The sequence below is a fragment of the Symsagittifera roscoffensis genome, chromosome 2 (assembly GCF_963678635.1).
Source record: "Symsagittifera roscoffensis chromosome 2, txSymRosc1.1, whole genome shotgun sequence".
Taxonomy (NCBI): domain Eukaryota; kingdom Metazoa; phylum Xenacoelomorpha; order Acoela; family Convolutidae; genus Symsagittifera; species Symsagittifera roscoffensis.
In genome coordinates, this window is record NC_087063.1 from 50800911 (window position 1) to 50812933 (window position 12023).

Below are 12023 nucleotides of genomic sequence, written 5' to 3' on the forward strand. Positions count from 1 at the left end.
TTATCATCCAAATGGGGGCGGGTAAAATCACTCACGTTTTGACTTCTTGTTACCTTTTATTTTTGCCTGACCTTTTTTGCTTTTAGTTTTACGTGTTGATTTTTATTTTGATCATGTTTTGATGGCAAGAAACAACTCCCTTCGGTTCTTCGTGGCTTGGGAGAGCTATTTTCTACTGCTTGAACTTGAACGATAAAAAATTTCGTTTTACACTAATTTCAATTCATAATTTTGAAAGCCCCCTTTTTCAAAACCCCCCTTTTTAAACTTTTTGTTTGTAATTATTGTTAGAGAAAATCATTTAATTTCGATTATATCTCTTCTTCTTTTTCATTTTTGGACTTTTTCAACCCTTACTAGTCTGTCTGCAAGCCCGGTGATCGTTTCATATTTCTAGCTGGTCAATTCATATCAATTTGATTGTTATACAACTCTGGAAATATATATAAGAAACAAGAAGATACAACGGAAACATATACAGAACAAAGAAAGAAGGATTTAAACGAAATATGAATACGCAAATGAAATATGATTATCCTGGCTATGATAACCAAAGAAATAAAACCTATATACAAAGAGACTTCATATTGGCGACCAAATCCCTGGAAAAGACGTTCACTCTACTGATGTATTTGAAAGATACTCTGCAAGCCTCCGACTTTATCATAGGCTGGATATTTAATCCCCACGCGGCGCAACGTTTCGGCGGTAGCTGGGAACGTTTGGTTCAGATATTCAAGCTTTCTCTTTACAAAATTATCGAACCCCACACGCTTAATGACGAATCACTCTACACGTTTATCTGCAAAAGAGAAGCCTCCATGAACTCCAGACACCTAACTAGCGTTCCCTCAGATTTTGAAGATCCACTACCACTGACTGCAAATCCTTTTCTACTAGGTAGACTAACAACTAATTTTCCTCGTCGATTGTTTTTAGATTGAGAAATAACACTTTCAAAGTCTTGCCACACTGCGCAAAAATTATCACAGCAATTCAGGAATAGAATCTTCAAAGAGTACCTTCAACAATAACAACTCCGAACTAAATGGAATCGCACGTCTTCGAACATTCTTGTCAATGATTTTTTGTGGGTACTTGATGATTTCACTCCACGCGTCTTATGGCCTCTTGCAAAAGTCATGGAAACATACAAAGGCACTGATAACATTGTGAGTGCAGTTAAACTGTTGCTGCCACATGGTTCAACGAAAATTAGACCCCTTATTAAACTAAGCAAAGTTTTTCTAGAAAATTAATTCAAAGATTTTTTGCAATCTCAGAAATTAATTAGTAGGCCACCCTTTCGATACACGAGCTCATAATAACTGACAACACGATCAATGCTACCCCCTGACTGTTGATTTTTTATTATCTTTTCGATCATTATCCCTGATTTGGATATTTTCATTCTTCATTTTCATTACCAAAGTTTACACCATGAAGACCTAACATCTACTTCGTTTTTCTCAACCAAGTTATCGTAATTTAGGTTCGCATTATCATGCAAATGGGGCGGGTAAAGTTACTGACATTTTGATTTATTGTTACTTTATATTTTGCATGACCCTAATTTCTTTTGCTTTTACGAGTTGACTTTTGTTTAAATCGTGTTTTGATTGCAGGAAACAACTCACTTCGGCTCTTGGTGGCTTGGGAGAATTACTTTCTACTGCTTGAATTTGAACGGTTAAAAATCACTTTTACACTGATTTAAGCTCATAATTTAAAAAACCTCAATTTTCAAAACCCCCTTTTTAAATGTTTTTTTTTTGTATTTATTGTTAGGGAAAATCATTCATATTCAATTATGACCCTTCTTCGTTTTCATTTTCGGACTTTTTCAACCCCTACTGGTCTGTCTGCAAGCCCGACGATCTATTCATACTTCTAATTTTAACTGGCACTGTTCAAATCATTATGATTGACATAGAACTCTAGAAAATATAAGAAACAAGAAGATACAATGGAAACATATACAGAACAAAGAAAAAAATAGTTAAAAGAAAAATGAATTCAAAAAGGAAATTTGATTAATCTCACTATGAAAACCAAATAAGATTAATCTACAAAAAGACTTCAAATTGGCGCCCAAATCCCTGCAAGAGACGTTCACTCTACTGATATATTTGAAAGATACTCTCCAAGCCTCCGACATTATCCAAGGCTGGAAGTTTATACTCCCCGCGGCGCAACGTTTCGCTGGTAGGTGGTAACGTTTAATTCAGATATTCAAGCTTTCTCTGTAAAAAGTTCTCGAATCCCACACGCTTAATGACGAATCACTCTACACGTTTCTCTGCAAAATAGAAGGCTCCATGAACTCCAGACATAAAACTAGCGTTCCTCAAATTTTGAAGATCCACTACCACTGACAGCAAATCATTTTCTACTAAGTAGACTATCAACTAATTTTACTCGTTGTTTGGTCTTAGAATCAGAAATAACAATTTCAAAGTGTTGCCGTACTGCTCAAAATTTATCACAGCATTTCTGGATTAGATTCCTCAAAGATTACTTACAACAAAAACAACTAAGAACGAAATAGACTTGCACGTCTCCGAACATTCTTGTCAATGATTTAGTGTGGGTACTTAAAGATTTCCATCCTCGCGGCTTTTGGGCTCTCGCAATAGTCTTGGAAACATACAAAGGCACTGATAACAATGTGCGTGCAGTGAAACTGCTGCTGCCACATGGTGCAACGAAAGTTGAAACCGTTATTAAAAAAAGCAAAGTTTTTCTAGAAATTTAACTCAAAGTTTTTTGCAACCTCAGAGATTAATTAGTAGGCCACCATTTCGATACACGAGCTTATATTAACTGACAACACGATCATTGTTACTCCCTGACTGTTAATTTTGTATTAATTTTTCGATCATTATCCCTGATTTGAAGATTTTCATTCTTCTTTTTCATTACCAAAGTTTACACCATGAAGACCTATCATCTACTTCGTTTTTCTCAACCAAAAGATTGAAATTTAGGCTCGCATTATCATGCAAAGGGGGGCGGATAAAATCACTGACATTTTGACTTCTTGTTACCTTTTATTTTGCCTGACCTTTTTTGCTTTTAGTTTTACGTGTTGATTTTTATTTTGATAATGCTTTGATGGCAAGAAACAACTCACTTCGGTTCTTGGTGGCTCGGGAGAGCTATTTTCTACTGCTTGAACTTGAACGATAAAAAATTTCGTTTTAAACTAATTTCAATTCATAATTTTGAAAGCCCCATTCTTCAAAACCCCCCGTATTAAACTTTTTGTTTGTAATTATTGTTAGAGAAAATCATTTAATTTCGATTATATCTCTTCTTCTTTTTCATTTTTGGACTTTTTAAACCCTTACTAGTCTGTCTGCAAGCCCGGTGATAGTTTCATACTTCTAAATTTAGCTGGTCAATTCATATCATTTTGATTGTTATACAACTCTAGAAATATATATAAGACACAAGACGATACAACGGAAACAGAGACAGAACAAAGAAAGAAGGATTTAAAGGAAATATGAATACACAAAGGAAATAGGATTATTCTCGCTATGATAACCAAGTAAATAAGACCTATTTACAAAGATATTTCAGATTGGCGCCCAAATACCTGGAAAAGACGTTCACTCTACTGATATACTTGAAAGATACTCTCCAAGCCTCCGATATTGTCATAGGCTGGAAATTTAATCCCCCCAGGGCGCAACGTTTCGGCGGTAGCTGGGAACAATTGGTTCAGATATTCAAGTTTTCTCTGTAAAAGTTTATCGAATCCCACACGCTTAAGGACGAATCACTCAATACGTTTAACTGCAAAAGAGAAGCTTCCATGAACTCCAGACACCTAACTAGCGTTCCCTCAAGAATTAACTCACTTCGGTTCTTGATGGCTTGGGAGAGTTACTTTCTACTGCTTGAATTTGAACGGTAAAAAACTCGATTTACTCTGATTTCAATTCATAATTTTCAAAGACCCAATTTTCAAAATCCCCTTTTTTAAACCTTTTGTTTGTAATTATTGTTAGGGAAAATCAATCAATTTTATTTATAACCCTTCTTATTTTTCATTTTTTTTCAACCCTTACTAGTCTGTCTGCAAGCCCGGTGATCGTTTCATACTTCTAAATTTAGCTGGTCATTTCATATCAATTTGATTGTTATACAACTCTGGAAATATATATAAGAAACAAGAAGATACAACGGAAACAGAGACAGAACAAAGAAAGAAGGATTTAAAGGAAATATGATTAACCTCGCTATGATAACCAAGTAAATAAGAACTATACAAAGATATATCAGATTGGCGCCCAAATCCCTGAAAAAGACGTTCACTCCACTGATATATTTGAAAGATACTCTCCAAGCCTCCGATATTGTCATAGGCTGGAAGGTTAATCCCCCCGCGCGGCGCAACGTTTCGGCGGTAGCTGGGAACGTTTGGTTCAGATAATCAAGCTTTCTCTGTAAAATTTTATCGAATCCCACACGCTTAATGACGAATCACTCAGCACGTTTAACTGCAAAAGAGAAGCTTCCATGAACTCCAGACACCTAACTAGCCTTCCCTCAAGAACTAACTCACTTCGGTTCTTGATGGCTTGGGAGAGTTACTTTCTACTGCTTGAATTTGAACGGTAAAAAATTCGATTTACTCTGATTTCAATTCATAATTTTAAAAGACTCAATTTTCGAAATCCCCTTTTTTAAACCTTTTGTTTGTAATTACTGTTAGGGAAAATCAATCAATTTCATTTATAACCCTTCATCTTTTTCATTTTTTTTTCAACCCTTACTAGTCTGCCTGCAAGCCCGGCGATCATTTCATACTTCTAAATTTAGCTGGTCAATTCATATCAATTTGTTTGTTATACAACTCTGGAAATATATATAAGAAACAAGAAGATACAACGGAAACAGAGACAGAACAAAGAAAGAAGGATTTAAAGGAAATATGAACACACAAAGGAAATATGATTAATCTCGCTATGATAATTAAGTAAATAAGACCTATATACAAAGATATTTCAGATTGGCGCCCAAATCCCTGAAAAAGACGTTCACTCTACTGATATATTTGAAAGATACTATCCAAGCCTCCGACATTATCATACGCTGGAAGTTTAATCCCCCCGCGGCGCAACGTTTCGGCGGTAGCTGGGAACGCATGGTTCAGATATGCAAGCTTTCTCTGTAAAATTTTATCGAATCCCACACGCTTAATGACGAATCACTCAATACGTTTAACTGTAAAAGAGAAGCTTCCATGAACTCCAGACACTTAACTAGCGTTCCCTCAAGAATTAATCCACTTCGGTTCTTGATGGCTTGGGAGAGTTACTTTCTACTGCTTGAATTTGAACGGTAAAAAATTCGATTTACTCTGATTTCAATTCATAATTTTAAAAGACCCAATTTTCAAAATCCCCTTTTTTAAACCTTTTGTTTGTAATTATTGTTAGGGAAAATCAATCAATTTCATTTATAACCCTTCTTCTTTTTCATTTTTTTTTTCAACCCTTACTAGTATGTCTGCAAGCTCGGCGATCATTTCATACTTCTAAATTTAGCTGGTCATTTCATATCAATTTGATTGTTATACAACTCTGGAAATATATATAAGAAACAAGAAGATACAACGGAAACAGAGACAGAACAAAGAAGGAAGGATTTAAAGGAAATATGAATACACAAAGGAAATATGATTAATCTCGCTATGATAACCAAGTAAATAAGACCTATATACAAAGATATTTCAGATTGGCGCCCAAATCCCTGAAAAAGACGTTCACTCTACTGATATATTTGAAAGATACTATCCAAGCCTCCGACATTATCATAGGCTGGAAGTTTAATCCCCCCGCGGCGCAACGTTTCGGCGGTAGCTGGGAACGCATGGTTCAGATATGCAAGCTTTCTCTGTAAAATTTTATCGAATCCCACACGCTTAATGACGAATCACTCTACACGTTTATCTGCAAAAGAGAAGCTCCCATGAACTCCAGACCCCTAACTAGCGTTCCCTCAAGAATTAACTCACTTCGATTCTTGGTGGCTTGGGAGAGTTACTTTCTACTGCTTCAGCTTGAACGGTAAAAAATTCGCTTTTACACTGATTTCATTTCATAACTATAAAAGCCCCAATTTTTAAAACCCCCTTTTTAAAATTTTTTGTTTGTAATTACTGTTAGGGAAAATCTTCCAATTTCAATTATAACCCTTCTTTTTTTTGATTATCGCACTTTTTCATTTCATTCTTCTAATTTTAACTCTTTCTTCTTACATCTTTTTTATTGACCTGCAACTCTGGAAATATCTAGGAAACAAGAAGGTACAACGGAATCATATACTAAGCAAAGATTGAATGATGCGAAGGAAATGAGAATACAGAAAGAAAATATGATTAATCTATCTATGAAAACCAAGTAACTAACATCTATTTCCAAAAAGATTACACACCTTCCAAGTTAACAATCGATTTGTTCCAGAAAACTGGGGAAATTATCGTAACAAAAAATAGATAAAAATAATTTTTGTTTTGGTTTTTTGGTTTAGCCCCCTTCTAACATATAAAAAACTATATAAAAAACTGTGGAAGCATTTGAGGTGATGTATCAAAATAATAATACCAAGTTGCTGGACTTAGTTTAATAATTTGGAAAGATTTAGTTCGCCACTCATTACTTTCTCAAGAAATCAACATAACCCGTTGAATTTTTTCAAAATTGACCAAATGAACGTTTTCCAACCCCAATAACTTAGCACAAAAAATATACATGGGACAGTATTTTTTAAAAACGAGTTTACGATAACAATATTTTCCAGATGGTATTAAAAGTCTCACAATTTAAGCTGAAAAGTCAAAACTTGGCTGGACTAGGAAACACCGGAAAAAACTTTGAAATTGGCCTTGAATTATAAATACTTTATAGTGAGTCACTTTCTTTCTTTTTTCATATATTAGCTTTGTTCTGTATACTGATGTCTCACAGCTCGCAAAAAGTTTATTCTATTTGCCTATGTAATTGTCCTTGAGTCTGATTGTTTCTAAAGCAGACAAGAAGTGTTTTCTGTTTCACGGTGGAAAAATGAACACTGACAGACTAGTTACAATTATAGATCGGATCAGCGCCTCTCAGCTAATCAACATTAATTATCGAGAGTTCAAACATTGAAAGAGCATGCGAAATCAAAAGATGATTAAGTAGCCAAATTGAAATAGAATCTGTCAGTTCTGAAACATTGAATTCCAGTACAAAAGCAACAAGACTGCTCGTATCAGGGCGAAGCCCTGAATGTTCCGACAGCCTTTTAAGGTTTATGGAGCAGTGATAACATTAAAAAATTCAATGAAATAAAACAAAAGAAAGTTTTTTTTCTAAAAGGTCAATTTTTTTGTATATGAAAATCATCCCCCCACACGCCATATAAAGTGCAAAAAAAAGATTTCGCTCCTTGTAACAAACCAATTATGGCAAATAAGCTTCTTTTAACCAATTTGGAACGATTTCTAAGACGGATTAACTCTCCGCTTACGCATTAATAGCGCGAAATATATCGCGCGTTAATTGTCCCAAATTGGCCAAAATGGCAATCTTGAGTTAGGACCGAAGTGTAACTCATAGAGTAATTTCGGATAGGGTACACCGTCTGCTCGTCACGCTATCTTATTTTCGGCCGGATAGATTCGTGCAACTTCTTAGTCTAATACCGATCCTAATCTTACTCTTATACTATCTAGTCTCAGGTTGTTTAACTAGTCTCTGCTAGGCTCAATAGATCTAGGGTATACTGGTTTATTGCGGCTGCTGAAGTGCTCGGGAGAGTCCAACTAATTTCTAAGTTAAATTCAAATCTCTCTGGTGCTGAAATTACAAGTAACTTCAGCACTTACAAATAAGTGGGTTGTTAGTTAGATGGATCATGATTGGTTAATATTAAATACTTTACATTGGTAAAACATTTAATTTATCCAATCATAAAATATAGTTTAGATCAGGTTCCACCCATCCGGGTTTTACAGTGTTTTTTAGAACAGTTCTTCTGTAATTCAAGGATGGATGATGGACGTTGGTATTTGGCGAACATCACAATTTTCTTTCGCTTCTTCTTGTGACAACGACTGAGTCTTTGCAACAAAATCAATTCTGATTTCAGAATGGTTGGCTATGTCAGGTTTTTCTGTTCTTCGGGGAGAACTTCCTTTGTGTCTGATCTAGCTTGGGAATGGCGTGGAGATTGTGCGTGGAGGGGATGCCTGGTTACTCGGATCTGTACGTATACTTGAACATCGAGGTGGTCATTGGTCTAGTTCAACGAAGTCCTTTTCTGCGAAGTCAAGTCGTACTCTAAATCCTTTGAGTTGTGATTGTGAGCGGCATGTCGATTGTAGTTGGTTATTCTCTCTCGAGTGTAGTGAGGTCGTCTTGTCTTTTGATGTTCGTCCTTGGTGTTGTATTCTGATCTATATATTGCATCATGTGATTTTACATTTTATAAAACTTTTATTAGTTTAATATTTTTTAATCATGATTTTAGTTAGTTGTTTTCACAAAAGCTTTTTGTTTTAGTTCGGTTATTTTGAAGAGTTACTCACCCTTGAGTAGCTCTTATTAAAAATAAAGGTGTGGTCACAAAGCGTGGATGTAGCGCGGTGGGTTAGGCCGGCTATAGAGCATGCTCAGGACGTCCTTTCCTGGTGGGTTAGGCCAGGTGTGGGAGTATGATTTCATGCGGTTTTTGTGAGGGGTCCTGTTATGTGACAACGTTTTATGTTGGGTTTGTTGTGGTTTTACTTATGTTTCTTTGGTTGTGTCCTTTTTTCAAAAATCAAATTGTTTGTGGTATGGGTTTGTCTTTCGACTTTTTTGTGTTTTATTATTTCTTTCTAAGACTTTATAATAGTCTTCAAAAGAATAAATTATCCAGTTTTAAACTGGGTTAATCCGGTTTGGGTACCGTTGGTTTCCTTTTCTTAGTCATGCTGTTATTCTATGATTTGTGGTATTTAGTAAGCTGCGTTGGTTAGTTTTGTTTAGTATATGATTCCTTTCCAACCGGGTTAAAGGAAAGTTTGAAACATGTTATTATTTGTTAGAGTTGTTGAGTGTGAAAACTTGAAACTGAAATTCATTATTTTAAACAATTCTTTGTGGGCGAGCTGTGCGAGTGTGGATAGAATTTCTGTGCGAATGAATGAAAATATCAAAAGGTTAGTACTGCAATTGCATTTTATTAATTTACTGCATAGAATTTGGAAATTTACTGCTAGTTATGGGGGAATTTTAAGATACAAATTTTCATCATAATTAGATTTACTGCTTTTTGGGGGGAAAATTTTATAAATTAATTTACTGCATTGGTATTAAATTTATAAATTTATATGTGTAAGAGATTAATAGAATTTTTGAAATCTGTTTGATGAAATTTGCGATTTTTATTTGTCTTTTGTGGTTTTTGTAGGTGATCGTCGGATGAAGGCTAAAAATCTAAAGAAAACATGAATAAAGTATGGTGAGTTTTTATTTTTTAATTAGTTAGTAATATTCATTTAATTCATACTTACCTGTTAGTCGTCGGGGAAAAAACCGTGGGGGAAGATGTCGTGAATTAGTTCTGAAGTTGTGAGTAGTTTAGCTAAGATGCGGATGATATTTTTAGTTTGAAGCAGTGGCCAAAGCAATTGAAGTGCCTTAATGGTGGTTAGTTCTTCAGTGCCTACTGCAAACTCATAAGGTGTGTTTTGGATTAAGTTATATAATTTGTGGTTAAATTTAGTGTTGTGGATGAATTCTAAAATGGGGATTTCTATAGGCTGTACAAACTCGTGCGGGATAAGGAGGGGTCGGGATTCTTCGGCGTTGAAGGTCTTGGTGATGGGGCAGAAAATGTACATTTGGGTTATGGGGTCATAATTACGAAGAATACCATGAAGGTTAGTGTCTTTAATACAATATGTGAAATTTAGGAAATATGGTGAAGTGTATTTTGAATTGATGAATTGGAAACGATGGTGTGGTTGTCTAGAGGGTGTGTGGAGGTCAAAGTGATTTTGGATGAAACGATAGTAACTGTATGTATGTGTTTGTTTAGTTCGCAACATAATATCGTGTGAGCAGTGTAAATCTCTTTCGTGTGGTGCAAGGAAATGAAAGGTTAGTGAAAAGATTTGGAAGCGTTCTTTAAAACTTTCGTATGCCTGTGTGTTTGTTAGTGCTTCTGAAATAATGTGGTCAAACTTTCGGTCAAAGATGTTTAGTGTAAATACATATGGTGTCTTGATGAAAAATTTCTCGGTGATTTGTGGATTAGCGAAGCGATCTTCATCTAAGAATTGATCTTGGTTAGCTCTGATGATGTTGTGATCGTAGTATTCTAGTGTATATTCATTAGCTCTAGGTGCAGTGTGTATTTTTAGTGATTTTTTATATCCTACGTAAGTAAATTGTCTAGCGGTGAGTGGTGTAGTTAGTCGATATAGCATGTCTTTGTTTCGGTCTATATCGATGGAAGTGTTGGCTAAAGGTAAGCAAAGAGGGTTAGTGAAATGATAGTATGAGGTCCAAGAGAGAGTGGGCATTAAAACGTATTCGTCTACAAAGTTGCGTGTTTTGTTAGCGTCTTGAGGGGTGTTTAAGGTGTATTGTGGAAATGAGGGTAAAGTGATAGCTAAAAATTCTCTAGTGTTAGTATGCTGGGGGTGGTTGATGTATTCACGGGCTGTTCCTGGTTTTGTTGGGAAAGGATGGTTGGGGAATTTTCTTTTAAAAGTGCGGTAAGCTCTATTAGTGTTGATTGAAGATATAGTGGATGTGGATGATGGTGTTAATGATTCAGTATAATTTGAAGAGGGTGTAGGGGGATTGGATGAATTTGTAGTGGAGGAGATTTGGTTTATGGTCGGGGCATTAAGGTGGTAGGGTTGTTGTTGGAGGGTAATAAAATTGTCTAGCTCTGGGGAGATTCGGGGGGTATCTGGAGATGATTGGTCAGAATGGTATGAGGAGTAGGTTGGTGTAACTTGGGAAGCATAAGAGGGTGTGGGGGTGATTGGGTCAGGGTTATTGGATAATATGGGTTGAAAAGGAGGTTGAGAAAAATGAGAAGGGTTATGGAAATTATTGGATGGAGATGGTTCTGAGTCGGCAAATTCATCGGGGGTTTCAATATTCGGGTTATTTAGCTGTGAGATGGAGTATAAAACTGAAATATGTGAGTTAGTGTCGGAATTCATGCCTGATGTTACATTGCTAGATGGAAAATCGGGTGGCGGAAAAGCAAAAAGTGGTATTATTGGGATTGAAGAGGTAAGGTTGGTTGGATGGGAATTTGATCGATGGAGTGATCCAAGTTGGCGGCTCATCGTGGGCTAAAAAAATTATTATTTTGAGATTGAAAAGCGGTGGTATGGGGTTGTTCAATAATTTGTTCATAAGTGTTATTATCGTGTGATTGATGTGTCATTATATGCTGTACGGGACTTTGTGATGTGGTGAGTCTAAAATTTGGATTATGTGTGATTGCTAAATTTCGAAAATTTCGTGGGACTAGGGATAGTGGATGGTTATTTGGCAGGGGTGGTAATTGTGGTGCCGTTGGCTGTGTGTCGACATTGTTATGTTCTTCGTCGTATGTATTTTGTCGTGTTGTTATTTTTGTGTTATATTCTTTTATTTGTGCGTCTAAAAGAATTTTGTTTATAGATGTGGAAAAGATTCCAAAAAATCCTGCAAAGAGTATGCGTGCTACGCTTGCTTGTCTGTTTACTTGTGTGTGTATAGCACATGTATTGTAGATTCCTTTTAAGAGTGAGAAAAGAAATCCAATAAAGTTAAACATTGCGTATAAAATAGTCAATTTTTCTAAGATGTAGTAGGGCCATCCTAGAAAATCAAGGATTTCATTTTTGAGTGTAACAAAGCTAAAAATGTTGATTGGTGATATATCTTGGGGACGGTATTTTTCGCCGTTTAGATATATATAATCTTTAATGTCTTTAAAATATCCGCTATAGTCTTGCGTGTAGATATCGGCAA